Source organism: Delphinapterus leucas, chromosome 9 (genome assembly GCF_059928025.1).
Source record: "Delphinapterus leucas isolate spDelLeu-1000000601 "Yukka" chromosome 9, BTC_Dleu_Yukka2, whole genome shotgun sequence".
Classification (NCBI taxonomy): Eukaryota; Metazoa; Chordata; class Mammalia; order Artiodactyla; family Monodontidae; genus Delphinapterus; species Delphinapterus leucas.
Window position 1 is genome coordinate 110,038,429 of NC_143137.1, and position 20,394 is coordinate 110,058,822.

Below are 20,394 nucleotides of genomic sequence, written 5' to 3' on the forward strand. Positions count from 1 at the left end.
CCAACCTCATAAGGCTATTCAGAGGATTAAATGAGTTAATATATGCAAAAACACTTAGAGCCCAATATATACTAAGTACATACTAGTACACAATACATTTCAGTACATACCAACTTAATACTAATACATACTAAGTATAGTTTACTTTAGTTATTAGTGATTACATGCAAGTTGACGATAAAAGCTGCAAACCAAGACAGTATTGCCATTATTACAATTAAATTAATATTGCCCACTGCAGATGTACTGTGTCTCTGTGTACAGACTACACCTTGTTCCATACTGTGCCAGTGTCACTGCCCTTGTGCAGGGTGACCACATACCCCAAGCCGCCTCGGGCTGTTCCAGTTTATACCTGTTGTCCTGATGTTACAGCATTAGAGCGCCTCCTTACACTATTGAAGTGTAAGGAGTTTGGACAAGTTCTGGTTTGGACAACAAATTAGATAGGTGGTCATTACCCCTGTGTGTCACTGAAAAGGGGGACATCTATAGTGTCAAGTTTAAGTGGATTCTTGTCTTCCTCACCAATAGTACGTTAAAAATCAATGATGGTTTAGTTTGCTTCATGTTTATGCCCATATAGCCTTTTCTCCTCTGGAGTTCAAGTTCCTTCTCCTCTTCCTCTCCCTCCTCCCTTCCAACAGTGCCTAATACCAAGTAAGTACAATATGCCTCAAGGTGTTTCTAAGCTCTCAATCACACAATCAATAGAAGCCTCTCCACTCTAGGCTAGCTGCAATCTGCACCGAATCCCCTATTACCTTCCTTCTTGGTTTATTGCCTCATTGTGCTGGATTATTTCTATAAATAGCTTAAGGTGTAGCACAGGAGGTCAATTTTTCAAATTTCTTTGTGTACAAAATATCTTCTTCAGCCTCCACTTATGACTGATAGTTTGGCTGGATACAAACCCCTAGGGTGAAAATTATGTGCCTGAAAAACGTTGGAGGTATCTTTCTAATGCCTTCCAGGATCCATGGTGCTGATGACAAGTATGATAAGGTCAGATTTTAACTCTTTTTTTTTTTTTTTTTTTTTTGCAGTACGCGGGCCTCTCACTGTTGTGGCCTCTCCCGCTGCGGAGCACAGGCTGCGGACGTGCAGGCTCAGCGGCCATGGCTCACAGGCCTAGCTTCTCCGCAGCATGTGGGATCTTCCCCGACCGGGGCACGAACCCGTGTCCCCTGCACCGGCAGGCGGACTCTCAACCACTGCGCCACCAGGGAAGCCCTTAACTCTTTTTTTTAGGTGGGCGGTATTTTTCTCTCGGGAATGGATGTATCCTCTCAGTATTTTATTCTATTTTAATTTATTTTTTCAGTATTTTAATGTTTCACAATGAAGGGTGCCTAGGTATGAGTCTATTCTTGCTCATTTTGTGTAACTATTTTCAGTCTGAGGCCTGATGTCTACTTTCAGCTGTGGGGAATTTTGTTGCCCTTTGACAGCTTCCTTCCATTTTTTTTCTGGGTCTGGAGTATCTAATAGTAACATGTTGGATCTCCCAGATGCAGCCTCTCTAACATATTTCTATCACATTTTCCATTATGTCTTTCTTTTTTATATACTGAGAAATGTTTTAAATTCCTACTGAATTTATTTCAGCAACCATATTTTCATTTCCAAGAGACCTCTCTTGCTTTCTGACCATTCTCTTTTTAATTAACACCCTAATCTTATTTTATAGTTGCTAGCTCTTTTTAAACCTCTCTCAGGATACTAATTAGGGTTTTTTCTTAAATTATTTTGTTCCCTAAATTGTCCCTGGTCCTACTAGGATACGTTTTCACTCTTTTTCCCCCTCTCATGTTGGAAGCTTTACTCAACTATCAGGCAAATGACAGTTACTTTTCTATTTAAGAATGAGTGCAGGAAGCTCCCTGAAGTCAACGATTGATTGGTTTCTTATGCAGGAAAAAGCGGGGAGTAACTGTAATAGGATCTCTCCCAAACACAATTTTCTAGGGTGTAAAAACTCACACTAGCTGCCCTAGTTCTCGCCAGTTTCACTGGTTTCAAAATGAAATCATCTCATTTCAGGAGTGTGAGGGCGGGGCTGGGAGTCCACTCCTCCAAACACAACCCTTCAATGAGCTCCCCTATTTCAGTCACACTTTTAACTAACTCCACCCTCTCTCCTACACGCGCATCTGAGCATGGGCCTACTTCTGCAGGTGGGGTCAGAATCCTCCTCAGTTGCAGGTGTTCACTGTGCATATTCTAGGTGATGCTTTTCCTCTGTTCTACTGCTTCAGTTTCACACTCTTCCACTTGTCTTCCGTCTTTCAAAACTATGTTGAAATCTCTTGATTCTTGTGGGCTTATATACTTAAACACTTTGATACCATCATTGTAGTGTCTTGTGAAAACGGAGAAGAGCTAAAAGGGTTCTCAGTGCCTTCTGAATCTGCTATTCTGTGGTCCAGTGTTTAAACTTCTTGGTCTTCCCCATTGTCTATCATTGCTTTTAGAAATACAATCTCCTGGTCTATTCGTGAAGGAAATGAATACATCACATCTAAAATGACAAGGAAGGCGGGTTAGATGCTCTAGGGTCTTGTCGTACTCTGCCATTTACTAATAAACCACTACGTGCTACAAATTGTAGGTGCTCATTTATAAAACGAAAGGGGGTAACCCTACACGAACTATAGATTTCTCCTACTCTAACATTTCATAATTTTCTAAGTTCTTTTCTTAAAATTTCTCTATATTATCATTAATTTTAATTAAAAAAATAAAAATCTAACTCTCTTTTGAAAACCAAAGAGTAATTCCCATAGTCCTACAATAATGGGATAATTAGTTCTGAAACCTGTCAAGTTTCATGTTTCATATGAAAAGAAAATCACATTAAATAATTTAAAAAAATTAAACATGAACTTTGTAGCACAAAGACAAGGTCCCCCAAAATGTTGTTCCTTTATTTACTAGAAATGTTCAGCTCTGCATTAAAGTTGAAAAAAAAAGAAACATATTATTTTTGAGGTACAAAAATTTCTTATGAAAATCAATTTTTCTTTTCTGTCCATACAAACAAAAGTATGGAATGACATTAGAGGTCAGGTTTAGTTGGTAATAGAATGTAGCTTCTTGATATTTTTTATTTTAGGAAAGGAGGATATCAACATCAAAACTTTTTTTTTACTTTTATTTAAAATGAGGCCATATTTTCCTCTTATAAAAACAGAGTTCAACTAGAACTGTCAATTTTCTCATCTGTAAAACAAGAACACTGAATCAGCTGACTATATTCATTCAGAACTCAATTTCTTTATCGTATGGTCACTATCACCTTAGTGATAGGTGTTTAGCTATCATTTGTATCATAAATACGACAGCTAAACACCAGCAACTGATTACATACATCACCTAAATCTAATATACTAAGGTTCTGAGGAAAGGAAAGTATATTACTAACGACATGTTTTGATTTTTATTTCTTAGAGTTCAAATGTCCACCATTCACCTTGGTCTAAGCTTAAGGAACCATTCAAGGGGATACAATGCAGATGGGAGGGGAAAACAGAACCCTCACACAAGCTGTGCCGTGTTGCAATCAGGCTTCCATTTGAAAAATAATCTTCTCTATAGCTTTAAAGTGATAACTTTGTACCTGCAGTGCTTCTTGTTTCAAACGGATTTTCTCTGGCTCTTCCTGAACACTTTCTGAGGAATCATCGGCCTCTTCGACTTCTGAGGAGGAAGGACTCTCTACTGTCACAGTCACAGGAAATTCTGATGGACCTGAGTGTCTGAAGAAGAAGACAGGAAATCACAGAGTTGTTACACTGAAGTGCAAAGAAAGAAGACAAGATTGTAAAAAAAGATAACACAAGCCAGATCCAAATATCCAAATATTAGAGGACATTTAACAAAAGTGATCTGAGGTATCATTATTTATAAATGTCTCTCACTGCTCCTTAGTCTAAAACAGGCAATGACTAAGTAAAATTACAGGAACTTATTTTTGCTATGTTACTGTACAGACCTCTGTTGTACATGGTTAGGATTAGTAATGGGAACTGCCCATATTATTTTATTAAGTTTCTTTCACAGAAGCCAAGTGAAGAGCCAAGGTAAACATTTTTTCTCAGATCAACTTTATACTGCAAATGAAAAATTTATTCTTCACCATCAGACACAAACAGTCTGGAAGAAAATGTAGTTTTTCAGAGGAAAATACATCAGTAAAGGGACTGATGAATAATCAGAAAGTCAACATATCTAAGCTGGGAATAACAGACATTAGAACTTTAAAAAAGAAATCACATACACATACACAACTAAAACTAACCCATCAAAAATTTCATCTTCTCACCACACTTAAGCCAAAACTAGGGTAACAGTAATACAATTCTCCCATCAAGACTCACTGCCACTGCAATGTTGTTTAATAGGACAGTTCCAAACATTTAAAACCTGACCTGGCCACAACCCCATAAAAGTCTACAGATCATAAAGAAGTGTGCTGGGATTATATAACCACGCAGAAGACAAGTCGCTAGGACATCATTTTGACAACAAGCAGCAAACCCTGCAGCACAGGAAAACCGTAACAGGAGAACGAGGTGCACACCTCTCTCTCTGGGCATGCAAGGGCAGGACTGACACCCAAGATGCTCTTCTCTCAACCTCAGCAGTGGTGCCTTTCACAGAGCAACTATGCAGTCTCCCAGAACCACTGGGAAGGAGAATCTGATACTGACAGTATTAGCTTGCCATGAGGCCATAAGCGAGGGAATGTGTGTGGCCTTGGTGAGAGAGCAGAGGTTTGGGAGATGTTGCTTTATATTGGCTTTCAGATCAGGAATTTGTACATATAGCCCGCAAACAACGTTTCTTGAAAACATGTGAACATTCTTCAGTATGAGAGCTCCATGTGAGGGGTCAGAAATGGCACTCAAGTTCGTTTCACTGGGTAACAGCTGATTTGCGGACTGGAAAACAGGCTTCCTTGTTTACAGGCATAACCACAAGGCTGCCAGTTGTGTGCCAAATCCACACAACTACACAGTTGCATTGGGAGAGTGACCAAACATGTTTTACATGGATTTATTTCAGAGAGGGAAATGCTTCTTGTAAGGCTCTGTCAGTTTAAAAAGCAAGGAGAATGACCATCCACCTTTCCCAATTCAAGCCCTATATATCATAAATATGATAGCTAAACACCAGCAACGGATTACATACATCACGAGCTTTGATGAATGGAAAGCCCCTAAAAAGATATCAACAAAACGAAGTTAGATCTTCATGTAAATACATCACCAGTTAAACCCAGTTAATACAACTATTTATTATTATGTACAGTATCCACACAGAATTGTGTATAAAAATAAATAAGCTCAAAACAAGGACCTGGAGGGCTCTGCTATGGAGAAAACTGACCAGAATTCAGCTGACTGGCTCGGTAATAACTCTCTGAACTGCTGAGAGACCCCTTCAGTTCCTATGTTCAGGATGCTTGAGATTTCAGTCTCACTTCTTTAAATGGTGATATTAATCATTCTCTAATTTACCACCCTGTGTGAGGAGGATGGACCTGAGATTAAGTGTCTCAGGAAGAAGATAGGAAACCACAAAGTTGTTAAACTCAAGTGCAAAGACTGGGGATTCAACACTATAGTTTATGCCACAGCAATTCACATTACCATTTGCAAAAAAGTAGTCGGTTGTCGAATGGGGATTATAAACATCCATTTAACATGAGCAACTGAACAGATATTTTACACAGTAACTACTTCAAGTACTATTTAAAATCAATTCTCTTTGTTTTCTTAAGCAATTGTTAATCCCCAATTTCGTGAATACTACCAAGTCAGTCACTTGAAAATCATCTAGAGCAATCTATTTCACTTAGCAAGCCTAAAGCTATAGTTCAACCATTTTATTTACTGTTCTGTGACAAAAATTACTCTCAACAGCTATCCCCTGGATAAGGAATCAGGTAAAGCTAGTTTGACTCACTAAATCTGATTTACTGAGTTAATAAGCCAGTTGTTTTAGAAAAGGTCTAATGCATAATTTTCATCCATTCTGTATTAAACTATTTCCCATGTCTAAAATGTCTTTTTGCCCATTCGTACATATCCAAATTCCTACTTCTGTGCTGTAGGGCTTCACGCAACTACACCTGCCTTTAATGAAACTTTTCTCACATGCACAATTGGTGATAATTTTAGTCTCCTCAAGACTCCCACGGGGTTAGCTCTGTTGTGACACTTGAGAAACAACTTGAAACTCCCAATTACTTTTTGTTTTTCTTCCTTAGAGGGCTCATTAGGCAGAAGCCATGTGTGAGTTATCTTTTTTCCTCTATAGAAAGCACCAGAGACCGCTCACATAACAGAAGTTCCAAAATAAAGGACTCTGAATGATTGAAAAAGACAGGGAATGCAAACACGTTACCTGTTGCTTTTTGCACGTTCTGCAGTACGCCACGGCCAGAAACCAGACACACCAGGTGGTAGAGGTTCAGGACCATAACATTCTTTACCAGCAGAGTGTTTCCTTCCATTACTTACAGGTTGCTTTGCGGCCAAGCCTATGTTTGACAAAGCATGAAACGAAGGAATCAAGATGCACCAAAGGTCTACAGAGCAACTGTCACATGTGTACACTTTGAAAGGAATCAAACAGGGACTTGACAATGATGCCAAGGCCATTAAAAAGAGGATTGTTTTGTACAAAGGTTTTACATAAGCCAGCATTTTTAAAAAATATAAGTTCTCTACAGTAACAAGTTATTTTAACTAAAACAAAAGTATTGAGATGTGCAGAAATGCAAAAATAAATTTTTAAAATACTCCCGAAGTATGATACATTTTATGTATTATGCAGAAACACTCAAGTTTACTGAATCTTAGAACACCTTTGGCATTTCTGAATCTCAAGGACACAGAAACACAGATACACCCATGACTTCTGCCAAACAGAATCTTCAGAATTAGACCAAAATTTCAATTTAAGATGAATTTTTCTATGTGAAAACAATAAAAGTTATAAGGCTGCAAGTTGCTGGGTGGTAGGTGAGTCAATGTTACTCTCCTATAAGCCTGTCAACCTTCACTGCTCCTTTGATTTCATACAGAAAACACACAAAAACACAAATGAAACCCACTGGATAAAAGAGTGAAATGTGGAGACTTATCCTATATTTCAGTAGTAAAGAGGCAAGTATCTTTATATGAAATATTTGGTTGCAAAAACTAGACCTACGTGTTAATATTTTATTTACAACAAGCCACATATTAAAATTCACATTTAAATATTTAATTTGAATTTACTGAAAACAAACATCATAGGTTAAAATGGTTATATTTATCCTTCAAAGCTACTATATTTTGTGTTATTTTATTTATTTATTTTAATAGATCTTTATTGGAGTATAATTGCTTCACAATTCTGTGTTAGTTTCTGTTACACAACAAAGCGAATCAGCCATATGCATACACATGTCCCCATATCCCCTCCCTCTTGAGCCTCCCTCCCACCCTCCCTATCCCACCCCTCTAGGTCATCGCAAAGCACCGAGCTGATCTCCCTGTGCTATGCTGTTGCTTTCTACTATAGTTTAGCAACATTAGGATGCAGGGTAAAATGGAGTGTATGTGGTAATATAGGACAAATATTTCATAGAGTGTAGCTTATTGATAATCACCACACGATCCTGTGTGATTTACATGCCTCTTAAAAATATATAGGAGCTCAGTTCATTTTGTGCTATTTTATTGTGTTTTTTAACTTAATTACAGTCAAAAAAATGTTTGTATGCATGTGGTTTGTATGTGTATACCCTTCCTTTACTTTCAGAAACGAATGCAAATACATTTGTATTAAAAGTTTTTTAAATTATACTTTTCTTGTTAGGAGATAAAAAAATTTCTAATAAAAGTTCCCATCTTTTTTTAGGCATACAAAATGACAATATAAATGTGACACAATTCACACCATTATTTCACCCTATACTCACCAGGATCTAGGTATATACCCAGATACTGACTGGCTTACCTCTATGTCTCCAAATAACTGAGGCAAATAGAAAAAAAAAGCCCAAGAAATAAAATTACTCTTAAAATAGCTCAAAGAGTTTGTATATTTCAGTTATATTTCCACTTTGTTTCATCATGCTAAATAAAAAAAAAACGTTTAACTGTTTTCTTCTCATTCCATGATGCCCTATTATATACCACCAGGTACTAATTTTACAGAATTCCTAATATACATGCTTTATTAATATATATATTTCCATTTCTAATATCATAGCGAAAGTCAACTTAGCTATTTTAAGAATACTGTACACATGATATAAATTTTTAATAATAATATCTAATTAGTGTGATACCACAAATCTTAACTTCTTTGTATGTACTATTTGATTATTAAAATATCACTCTCTTGAAATAACAATTGGCAGACAATCATAAGCTTTTTTTTGACTTCATAAACACTCTTAACAACTTATTTAATACACTATTGTCCAAGCAAGTTGATTAACAGAGAATCAAAAACATACATCTTTAAGTAGAAAAAAAAAAAAGCTGTATTTATGAAGATGTTTCCAATAGTTTATTTTAGGTTATTTCCAATTGTTCACCAATTTAAAAAACTGACCAACTCAATGAAACCTTGTGAATACAATGTTAAAAAGTATAACTATGAATCACAGAATTTAAATTTAGTATGAAAAGATAAGGATGGCAAATTATATTGAAGTTATGTGGAATTATGTTTATAGACAGCAGGAAGACAAAATAAAAAAGTAAATATTGCTAGATAGGATAACGCAATTAGAGGTGGTCTTTTAAATTTTTCATTTTTATGCTAATACAATACCTTTATAAAACCCAAAAATCTTCAAACAACACATTTTAAAAAAATTGTGGTAAACTACACAAAACAGAAAGTTTATCATTTTAACCATTTTAAAGCGAACCGTTCAGTGATATTAAGTCAACACATTTTTAAAACTTTCAGAGGGAACCTGAATAAAAGATGTGTTGTCCATTGGTGATTTTAATGTATCTGGTATATAACTAAAGTCACCACAAAACTCTTTCTGGGAAATTGGCAGATCATAAACATAAAATATTTATTTTGCTTTATATCAAACCTTATTGTTTTGCTGTTTCAAAATTCAAATTTACTCACAAGAAAGAGTCAGTTTCATATTAGATTTGGTTTCACAAATGCTGCTCCTGCTGTTCATTCTTATCACCAAAAAAAGAAAAGACTATTTGTGACTAACGATAATATGTTCCAGAAAATAAAAAGTTAAAAGGTTTTCAATCTGCATTTCTGGGAACCTAAATTAAAGCATCACACAACATTTTCAAAAACAGAAAAGCCATTTGATTTGACTAAAAACTTAGTTTTAAGATGGCAGAAAGTACCTTGATAATATTCTTTTAAGAAAGAAAGAAAAACAAGCCATTAAAGAGAAATTCTTCTGAGCGAACTGAAACATGTTATGTATGTCTGACTTGGCACTCCTTCCATCTGGAGAACTTTTTTGATAATTGCTTTCATCACAGAATGATCTAAAGTAAAATGAACTGAAGTTAGAGTAATTATTTCCCAATGAGTGTCTATTTCCATTTAAAACCAAAAGCCAACTAATTATTGCTTTTCCCATAAATTTAAATATGAAATCTACATTATGTAATTATATACTTAATACCCCTTTGTGTATTCTAATTTCTTCCTCAGAAACCTAAGATGCCATCTTGCAGACTGCCCCCAGTGGCTACTATTTTGGCAGCAGCAAAGGTCAACTTCAAACATTTTGCATCTAAAGTGGCTTTGGATACCTTTGGATAGAAAGTACAGTCTGAGCACTGTCCAGACACTTAGATACCTAAAGGGCATCTAAGATAACAAATCAAAGTCCTGATATTCCCTCAAAAGCTGCTCCTCCCATCAGCCCCCTTTTTCTAAGTAATACCACCCAGTTGCACACATAATCATCAACGACTTGTCTCCTTGTTACTATTCCCTTCATACCTCACAACTAATCTATCTGCAGGTCTTGTTAGCTACACCCTGAAAACACAACCTGAATTCAACCACTTTTCACTTGCTGCAAACTTCCAACCTAACCTAGGCCATAAACATCTCTTATTTGGACCACTGTGATAGTCTCCTAACTGGTCTCCCTGTTTCTCTTCTTTATCCTCCCAAGTCCATTCTCTATACCAGGTCACCTTATTCAGATACTATTTGGATCATGCCTTCTTCCAGTTTGAAACCCTCTACTCATTTAGAATAATCCACATCTTTACTCTGGCCTTCAAGACTTTACAAGAGCAGACCCCTGGCTAGCTCCTTGACCTCATGTCATACCACATTCTTCTTCACTCAGTACTCTGCCCAGATTGGCCTTCTTGCTTTTCCTTAAATACGCCACCCACCTACATGCCTGCATATTCATTGCCCCCTTGTCCTGGAATGTGCTTACCCCAGATCTTCCATGGCTTGCTCCTCTCTTCATTCAGGTCTCCGTTCAAATGCCACTTCTCCAGTGAAGCTGGCCCCTAACAAACCTGTCCAATGGAGTCCTACCTGCCCCCCCCTCACTCTTCTTACATTAACATATTTTTGCACTTCCTACTCTCTAAAATGATATTACTTATCGCTTTACTAATTTCTATCTGAACTCCTTCACTAGAATGTAAGCTCCATGAGGGCAAGACTTTTGTCTGTCTGGTTCACTGCTTTATCCGTAGTGCCTAAACCCGTATCTGGCACACAGAAGGTATTAAAAAAATTACTTGTGAAACTGACAAATGAATAAAGTACTCCTTGCAAGAATTCAGAGGTTGCACAAGAAGCAAATAATGCTCTTGGTGGAAGCAGGCTTAGTATCTAGGTTCACCTCTATTCAGAGTAGAGATAAGAACAATTTACAAGTATAAATCACTTTAATCAGTAAATTATCTGCTCAAACCATAAGGGAAGTAAAACATTAGAAAAGTACTGTTTTCTAGGATACAAACAATTAACAAATTCAAACAATGTGTGTATAGAGAATACACACTAAAAACCTATCATGAAAGTATGATGGTCAAGAACTGTCACGGTAAAAGGTCAGACAAAAACCAGAACAAATGATCATGAATTCTAGTAGTTCTGGGGCTGAACAACCTACTCATTTAATCAAAAGGGATCATCGCAAAAGCACAGGTATTAAAAAATATTACATGAAAGGAAACTATCATGAGTCATTTAAGTGTTGAGTGGACCATCACATTAAAATAACTGGAGTCTTTCAACACTCCATGACATACAGAAATAGCAAGTCAGACATATGGAACTAACAGCATATGATACAACCCTTACAAACTCTCACTACAGAAGAATGGACACCTGGTGTAACTAACCAACTAGCCAAATGAATACAAACAGCCAGTAAACCTCACCAGTAAATCAAATGAATACAAAATAAAACAAAATGTGGTTATTCTATCAGATTAAGCCAAGATTCTGTAAGAGAAGTCTTTAAAATGTCTATACCCTTTTGATCCAAAAGAAATAGTCAGAGATATAGGTAAGGATATATATCAGAGTACTATCTGTAACTGAAAAACTGGACATACCTTTTATACAAGATCGGATAAGCTATGTGCACTGTGGCATATTCATATAATGGAACACTGAAGGGTCACAAAAAAAATGATGCAGTAAGGCTTCCCTGGTGGCGCACTGGTTGAGAGTCCGCCTGCCGATGCAGGGGACACGGGTTCATGCCCTGGTCCAGGAAGATCCCACATGCTGCGGAGCGGCTGGGCCCGTGAGCCATTCCCGCTGAGCCTGTGCTCCGCAACGGGAGAGGCCACAACAGTGAGAGGCTCGCGTACCGCAAAAAAAAAAAAAAAAAAAAAAGATGCAAATTTACTGACTTGCTAAGATGGTCATACTGAATTAACTGAAAAAAGTTATAAAATTTGGAGTAATCCCACTTGCATAAAAAAGGGAGAGGTACTCATTTTTGTAGTCTTACGGTTTTTTAAAAGTGCTACCAGCCAGTGTTTGTGAGAGGCAGGCTTCATTCACATCCACTCTTGGGGTGGACTACAAATTGGCATAGCCTTTCTGGGTGGTAATTTGGCAATGTGTATGAAAAGTCTTAAAAATATGTCACACTTAGTCATTCCACTTGTAGTACCTTATTCTACAGAAGTAAGCCCGATGGACACAGAGATGTATATACAACGTATTCACGTTGTTTCTGACAGGGAAAAGCAAACTGTCTCAATCTAATTGCAAAGAATTGATTAAACTATGGGACATCAATATGATGGAACACTACATGATACCTCATTAAGTGAAAAAAGCAGGAATATGAAATAGCAAGTATACTACAATTCTATTTTTGTAATCCCTAAGTGTACAAATATATTTATAGAAAACAATAAAAAGACTGAGAATATATACACCAAAATGAACAGTGATTATGTCTGGGTATTAAATTTATAGGTAATTGTTCTCTTGTTACTCTGTATTTTCTGTAAAGAATATATGTAACTCTTAGAGAAAGTTTAAAAGCAACATAAAAGCTATCAGAAAAATGAGGCCTTAAAAAAAGTCCTATCACAACAGTATCATGCCAAAAGCTAAGCATATATTATATTAAAAATTCAGTATTTTCAATTTAAGAATTTACCTCCAAGCCATAAATCCTCACTAAGAGATTCTGCAAAAGCACGAGCACCCAGGTCACCAATGAGCTTGTTGCAGTTCAGAGCGATGCGCCTCAAACCAGGCATACAGTCAAGATCAGGTCTCCTGTAACGAAGACTCTCAGCCCAGGTTTCTTCATGCCTTCTGATAGTCTGACACTTCAAAGATTTAATGGGACAAAATTAAGATGTTTCAATAAGGAAACAGGATGTGCCTACTGAGTATGGCTTATTATGTCAGAGATTTACACACACACATATCACGCATATATGCCAGAAGAATCAAGCTGAGAAATTAAACAGTTCTGCTTTACGAGTCCAGTGACCCACATTCTAGTCGGTCAGTGATTAGATTCCAGCCACTGGATGACCTGTTTTTGAACAGTTATGTAAAGTTGTATAACTCAATTACAGTCTAAGAATTATTTTCCTTATCATCTAAGTCAGGGAATTGATTCTAAATTCTATCATTGCTGAGGCTCTAAATTTCATCATTCTGTCCTCCAATGGTCTCCAAACACCTGACTGGGCAACCCATAAGAAAACTTTTTAATATGCATCTTATTTTTTAACAAATTATATACACAAAGTTCTATACATATAATTTAGGTACATTATAAACTACACAGATATTTTTTAAATGATACAAAGCTAAATAGGTTCTAATATTTTCTTTTCCTAACTCCTAAGGCATTATTGAATTTTATTTATTTTTAAAAAGTATTTATTTATTTATTTGTTTCTTTGTTTGGCTGTGCCGGGTCTTTAGTTGCAGCCTGCCAGATCTTTTACTTATTGCATGTGGGATCTAGTTCCTTGAGCAGGGATCGAACACAGGCCCCCTGCATTGGGAGCGCAGAGTGTTAACTGCTGGACCGCTAGGGAAGTCCCAGGCATTATTTTTAAAACTATATTTACAAAATGGATCTTACATGCTACCTAGCATGTGGACACAAACTTCAGAGGCCTGGACTATGCACAGCAGTTTGATGTGCCTTGGGAAGATAATGGTTTGACATTTAACCACAAGTCTTGTCTTAAAGACATTCAATTCTTTATATTCATAAAATCAATTTTGGTAACAGGGAACACTGACTTTAAATCAAAAAAGTCTTGTTACATTCTTGAAAACATAAAAGACTCAAAGTGCCTTTGACACTCTAAAAGCAAAATCATTAGTGTCATTTTCCTATTAACAATGGCTTATAAAAGCTCCAAGCAGAAATAACAGCAATCACTTACACAGTGCTTAGTATGTGCCAAGCACTATTTATACAAATGAGTTCATTTAAACCTCACAATGAGGCATAGACGTTAAGTGATTTGTCCATGGTCACTAGCTATGAAAAGGGAGAAAGGGAATTTGAACCTAGGCCATTTGGCTTCGGCACCCAGGTTCTTGACTGTTCTCTACCCGAGGGGTCAATGGACTTGCCCTGTATAGGCTCAAAGAATTTTTCAATTTCTAAAATCTAAATTTAAACATTTCCAGCTTTGTGGGCTATACAGTTTCTGTTGCAACTACTCAACCCCCCTGGCGTAGGCTGAAAGTAGCCATAGCTACCATGTAAACAATGGGTTCCACTATGTTCCAAAAAACTTTCTTTACAAAATCAGGCGACGGGCTGGATCTGGCCCACCAGCCATAGTTTACCTATCCCTGATCTGCACCATCAAACTATTAAAAAGACTTCATGTCAAATTATTAAATAATTTAGGTCTAAATACAGTAATTATAACCACTGTAAAGTTGTTAAGGCATTAGTTTAAAAACTGTATTTACAAGTTGCCGATGTAGTGATGTTTATTAGTTTATAAACTACAGCAGCTAATAGACACTTGATTCATTAAAATCTTGAAGACTATAATGGCATAGTTTCTTCACAGCATCAAAATCAATGTTTTCAGTAACTAAAAATACATAGAAGTATTATTATGTATTATATATTAAATCTCCTATTTCTAAAATTAAGTGGACTATCTTTACTAAATGGTAGAATCCCAAACTGAAAACTGGTCTTATTCTTTCAACAAAATGAAAGATGCACTCACAGGTATCAAAAGACAAAAATTAACTGCCATCTGTGTCAATGTATTAATGTGCTTCAATCACATATGTTTTCATGAAAGTTTAAACATAAAATCACCTTTAAGATCTTGGCCATGTAATCTGCTCCCTGCCATGTCAGATTATACCCCGTGAAGTTTACTGTCTTAAGAGTGATAGAGTTCTTTACACCTTGCCAAATAACTAAAAGGAAAAAAAAAAAAACCCACACACACAGTAAGATGAAGAGCCTATACATTTGTCAATCTTGACTTATTTGCTTTTCTTGAGTCAATTGGAGGTTTACAGCCACATTCTTAAAATCATTAACTACAATCTTCCCAAACAGGTAACTGATGAACTGATGCATTCTAAAGCTTGTCAGTAACAAAGTTATTCCAGTTTACAGCAACAGTTTAATTCTATTTAGTACTAAAACTGAATACACTGGATACTGCAAACTTTCTTCCCAACCACTCAGTAAAGTACTACATACTTTTGAGACAAAGGAAAAAAAAAGAAAAACCTAAAGAGCCTAAGACTCTTCCGATTTTCAGTTCCAATGATACATGCCAATCTTGATGATCAATCAGCGATTTAAATGTCAACTATAAACCCAGTATTTTATTAGCTGCTAGAGCAATAGAAGAGGGAGGACCTCAAACCCTCTGTTCCCTCAAATTGAAAGGCAGGCTTCCTTACCCCTTCAGACCACTAATGGACACAGGGAATGTACACTAATGTTTCAGGACCCCAATCAAGAATCACCTGCTTTGTGATTAGGTCCATCATACACCCTCACCAACACCACTGAGTTTGCTGCTCCTACGGGACGTTACATATATTTCCTATTTGAACACATACCACAGTGCATTACAATTATGATTGCAGATAGATGTTCTAACAATTTAAAGAGAATGATGACTTTTTTGCTCTTTACATCTTGCTATTTCCCTTCCCATAATATTTCTTGAAGAGAAACCATAAAAATATAGACAAACACAAAAAACAGGAAATATACAAAACGTGTGGTTTGTGGCTTAACACAAACTTAAGTAAGATTAATTCTGACAGTATCCAGCATGACAAACTTCCATGATACAAATGAAAATGGACCAAGGTTTGAGCAGGTACAGGAGACAATCCACGCATGCACAACACCAAGAAAAGGTAGACAGGAAAAGGTAGACAGACATGGTGTGTAGGAAATCACGAGACCAGTCCGATGGGAAGAGACTTAAACAAGACTGAAACTCACTTTCGAAACCTCCGTCTCCAACTGGACAATTCGCAAGACACAGGTGCAACAAAGTGGCCAAATATTCAATCCCTTTAATAGGGAGGAACAGTTTAAAATTTTATTGCTTTAGTTTGCCCCAAAAGCAACTATCAAAGGTTGGCAGGACACAATGAAGGCTTACCTTTGTTAACATAGTTAAGTTTCTCTCTCTCAGAACTAGCCCACTTAGCTCCAGGTTCCTTAGCGCACCCGATGCACTTACAGCCTTCATGAGCTTTACACAACTGGAAGGTCACATCTTTATTTCTTATCTCAGGAACACGACTTATGTAAACTTCATTTCTGTCACAACCTAAAGCAAAAATATTGTAAAATGAGTGGTTTAAACCATACATTTTATCATCATTAAAAAGCACCTAAATAAAAAGAAAAAAAGCATCTGCTCTGTGCTAAGGATTAGAAACGACTCCTGCCCTTAAAGCCTTCGTTAAGGAGGAAGATGTATAAACTCAAAATTTCAATCACATGAGATAAATAAACATAACCTTTATGCATAGAGGTGCCTATGGAGGCAAAAAGTTATATCTAAGTGACAGCTTCATGAGAACCCTGAAGTAGAATCTAGAAAGATGAGGCTATGCAGAGTTGGAGTAGGAGGTGCATTAACTGCAGAGGGAACATCTGTGAAAAGACACTCAAGCCTGACTCCTGCTGGGCACTGTAAATACTTCAGGTGGGGACGACTAAAGGCCAGGGGTCCAAGTGTGAGAAGAGACACAAAGGAAAATAGAGATGCTGGCAGAAGCAAGCCTGGGAGCGAGCATGGCTTTTATCCCACAGGTGATGAGGCCTGGGACTACCACTGGCTGAGTAAGGGTGCCTCCGCTGATTAGAAAAGGGTGCCCCGCTGCTGAAGGACCAATTAGATAAAGGGAGTGATCCCCAAAAGTTCCCCTTCCTCAGGGCCAAAGAGCCCCATGACGGGGCTTCCCTGGTGGCGCAGTGGTTGAGAGTCCGCCTGCCGATGCAGGGGACACGGGTTCATGCCCCGGTCCGGGAAGATCCCACATGCCACGGAGCGGCTAGGTCCGTGAGCCATGGCTGCTGAGCCTGCGCGTGCGGAGCCTATGCTCTGCAACGGGAGAGGCCACAACAGTGAGAGGCCCGTGTACCGCAAAAAAAAAAAAAAAAAAAAAGAGCCCCATGAGGCTTGGCCCAGCACAGTTCAGACTACACGCCTCTAGGCAGGGCAAATGCTGGGTGGCTAGTATGCACTAACTCTGTGTGGGCAAGCCATTAGCAGCATTATTTTAAGCATAGCTTTTTATGTTACAAGATCACTCAACCCGAGTAGGCAGATGAACTTAGAGGAGCTGAGCCCAGGAGCTGCAAAACCACCCAGGAGTTTCTGCCATAGTCTGGGCAAAATGTAATATGGATGAAGAAGCAAATTTAAGAGGAGGCCAAAATCTACAAGCTAGCCCCACTGGATGCAAGACATAAAGGAAGTTCAGTGAAGGAACTCTGAAGAGAATGGGCTCAACAATAAATTTTTGTTACATTCAATGTAAAATATGTGGCAAAATTAAGTACAGTGGCCTTTAAGGTCCCTTCCAGCTCTAATTTCTTTTGATTTCTAACTTATTACTCTGCTTAAGTAAAGTCCCTTCAGAGGTACAGAACAGTTCTTACACCTGAATGGGATGCAAAGAATAATCTGACTTCTGTTCACCAGGGGATGAATTGAACTGTCCTTGCAGGAGAGATAACAGATGGTGTGAACCCCAGATCCTAGTAAAGGGCCAGGCACACGATAAGTATTCAGCTTTTCGAAAACAAACGAACAATCATTTCCTTTCCTAGATCTTCACACCCTTCCTCTGCTGGCTACTTTCTCTCAGCTTATAAACATCCTCAAATATACCCACTTAAAAAACTCTCAGACCTATAATTCTTTGGATATTCTTGTGGATAACCTAAGTCTCTCCCATGCCTTCAAACACCTGTTCTTCCAGAAAGCCCAGATCTGTATCTTGGGCCCAGACCTGGCCCCTCTACCAGGTCCCTCTAAAGCACTGAAGATCAAGTAAGGTCCTCTCGCCACCCCCAATCCCCCTCTACTGTGCTCTGTATCTCACAAAAAGATGCAGCTGTAAACTGTCACCCACACTTGCTGCCCTCCCTTTTCTAACTGGTCACCAGGCCTCACCCATTCTCTCTCAGATCTGCAAAATCCAGTCCCACCTTTTATAACTTAAGTGGGACCCTTTGATTACAATTCACGCTGCACCCAATCAACTGCCTTCCACATGGAAGTCCCAGGGAGCCTCTAAACCAGAATTCCATTTCACTGTTCTTTGGTGTTTCCCACAGCCTTCAGGATAAACATCCAAACTTCTGACATGACAAACAAGGCCCCTTTCTGTGGGGCCCCACTAGGTTTCCAGTATCAACTCTCATTGCTTTCCCAAACCCTGAGTTCCAGTCCTGTGCCTGAGTTTTGCCATATTTTTTTATATTTCTCAAACTTTGACACACACTGCTCCCTCCTGCCACCCCAGGAGCTTCTACATATCCTTAGAAAGGATGGCACCTCCTCCAAGGAGCCTACCCTGAACTTTCCCTTCCAAGATTCTGTGCTCTGCAAAGGGGAAAGATGGTGGGGAGGGATACATTAGGAGTTTGGGATTAACATGTACACACGACTATATATAAAATATATAGTCAACAGGGACCTACTGCATAGCACAGGGAATTCTACTCCGTATCCTGTAACAAACTGTACGGGAAAAGAATCTGAAAAGGAATGGATATATGTATAACTGAATCACTTTGCTGTACACCTGAAACTAACACAATATTGTAAATCAACTATACTCCAATATAAAATAAAAATTAAATTAAAGAAAAAAGAGATTCTATGTTCTGTAGCACCAGAACTCACTTCTTCCAGAACACTGACTACTGTGCTTGTGTTTACTTGCCACCCAGTAGAAGGGGAGCTTACCTAGGGCAGAAGCGTCATCTCCAGCAGCCCTTGGTTCTGACAACTCATTCAAGTGCCAGGATACTTTACACACATAACCTGCTTAATTAATTCTAAGAACCCACAGAAAGAGTGGTTTTTAATGTCATTTTACAAGTGTGGGGATTGTAGCGAAAAGAAACCTGCCCAGGCCACAGTGAGCATAAGGCCTGGAATTCGAACCCTAAGCTGCCTTCACACTGGTGCTCTTTCCACTATAGGATACTATTGAAAAAAAATTTCTTTTTCCTGAGCCCTGTTTGAATGGAAAGGAAATGAAGCTGGGATATATCAATTTCCTAATCGCTTTGGTCTGTACCAGGCAAAGTCATTCAACACACCAGGTAACATCTGTGCAACTATTAACGACGCTCCAAACTGTGCTAAGTGTTCTACATTGTAGAGTCTACAAGCATTAACAGAGTGCACCCTTGTAACCCCCACAGAGAGTGGGTCCTGTTAAGCCCATGCTTCAGATGAGAACACTGAGACCTTGAAGCCTTAAAGCACTCGGCCGGGGTCACCGAGCTGGCAGGGGTCCTAAGCCGCACGCCCCGTCTAGTGCACGCACACCCGGGCACTGGGCACCGGTTCTAGTGCCCACCCTCCACCTTGCACCATCTAAAACCTCGCTTCTCAGCGCCCACATGAGGGCCCCTGGAAGCGGGAACTACAAACCTGTCTCGCCAAGCCGTGGCTGGAAGAAACTCTGGATACAGATCACGGGCAGAGGGTGCTCAAGAGCGGCGTCCAGTCTATCCCACGAGGCGGTCGGTGTTGAAGTCAGCAGCCCTCCCGCAGGGAAGCGCGAACGGCGGGCAGAGGCAGTGAGTCCTGCAGCGCACACAGGTCCTCACAGCGCCAGAAGTCGGCCACGCTGTCGCGGCGCAGCTTCACCGAGTGATCATGACCAGAGCGTGGCCTCGGGGACGCTGGCTGCGGACACGATGCCCACAGCCGCCTGGCGGTCCCTGCTCGCCTCCCGGCCCCTCGGGCGCCCACCGCCCGGCGGCTGCGGCGCCGCAGCATGGGCAGGACCCGCGTAGCAGGCGGAAGACGCAGGGCCACGGGCCCCAGCTACGCCGGCCCCCTCCATGCCACGACCCCGCGCCCCCGCATCGCCGGCTGTTGGCGCCGGCCTGAAAGCCCCGCGAGACGCGGGGCGGCGGTTTAAACTTCCGGGCGGGGCCGTGGGGGCGGGGCTCGAGGACGTCAGTGCACGCCCTGTGCGCCAGCACGCAGCCCCGCCTCCCACGGGGACCCGGCTTGAGGAGCAGTGGTGGAAGCTTCGAGACTAGGACGGCGCGAAAGGTAGGAGATGTGGAGAATTTGGGGTTTCGAAAATGCGTTTGCTGACTGATCCAAACAAAAGTGAGACATGATGGTATCAGCGCATTTTAAA

The 20,394-nt window shown here is 39.3% G+C and overlaps 1 long non-coding RNA gene across 1 annotated transcript in view; it reads left to right on the forward strand.

The window, feature by feature from the left end:
- The window catches only part of LOC149748479 (uncharacterized), a 75,381-nt gene extending 55,395 nt beyond the window's left edge, over positions 1–19,986 (forward strand). Inside the window, exon 3 of the long non-coding RNA XR_016394447.1 lies at positions 1,047–19,986. This is a non-coding gene — a long non-coding RNA (uncharacterized LOC149748479). The remainder of the gene's footprint in view (positions 1–1,046) is intronic.
- The last annotated feature ends 408 nt before the right edge of the window (positions 19,987–20,394 follow it).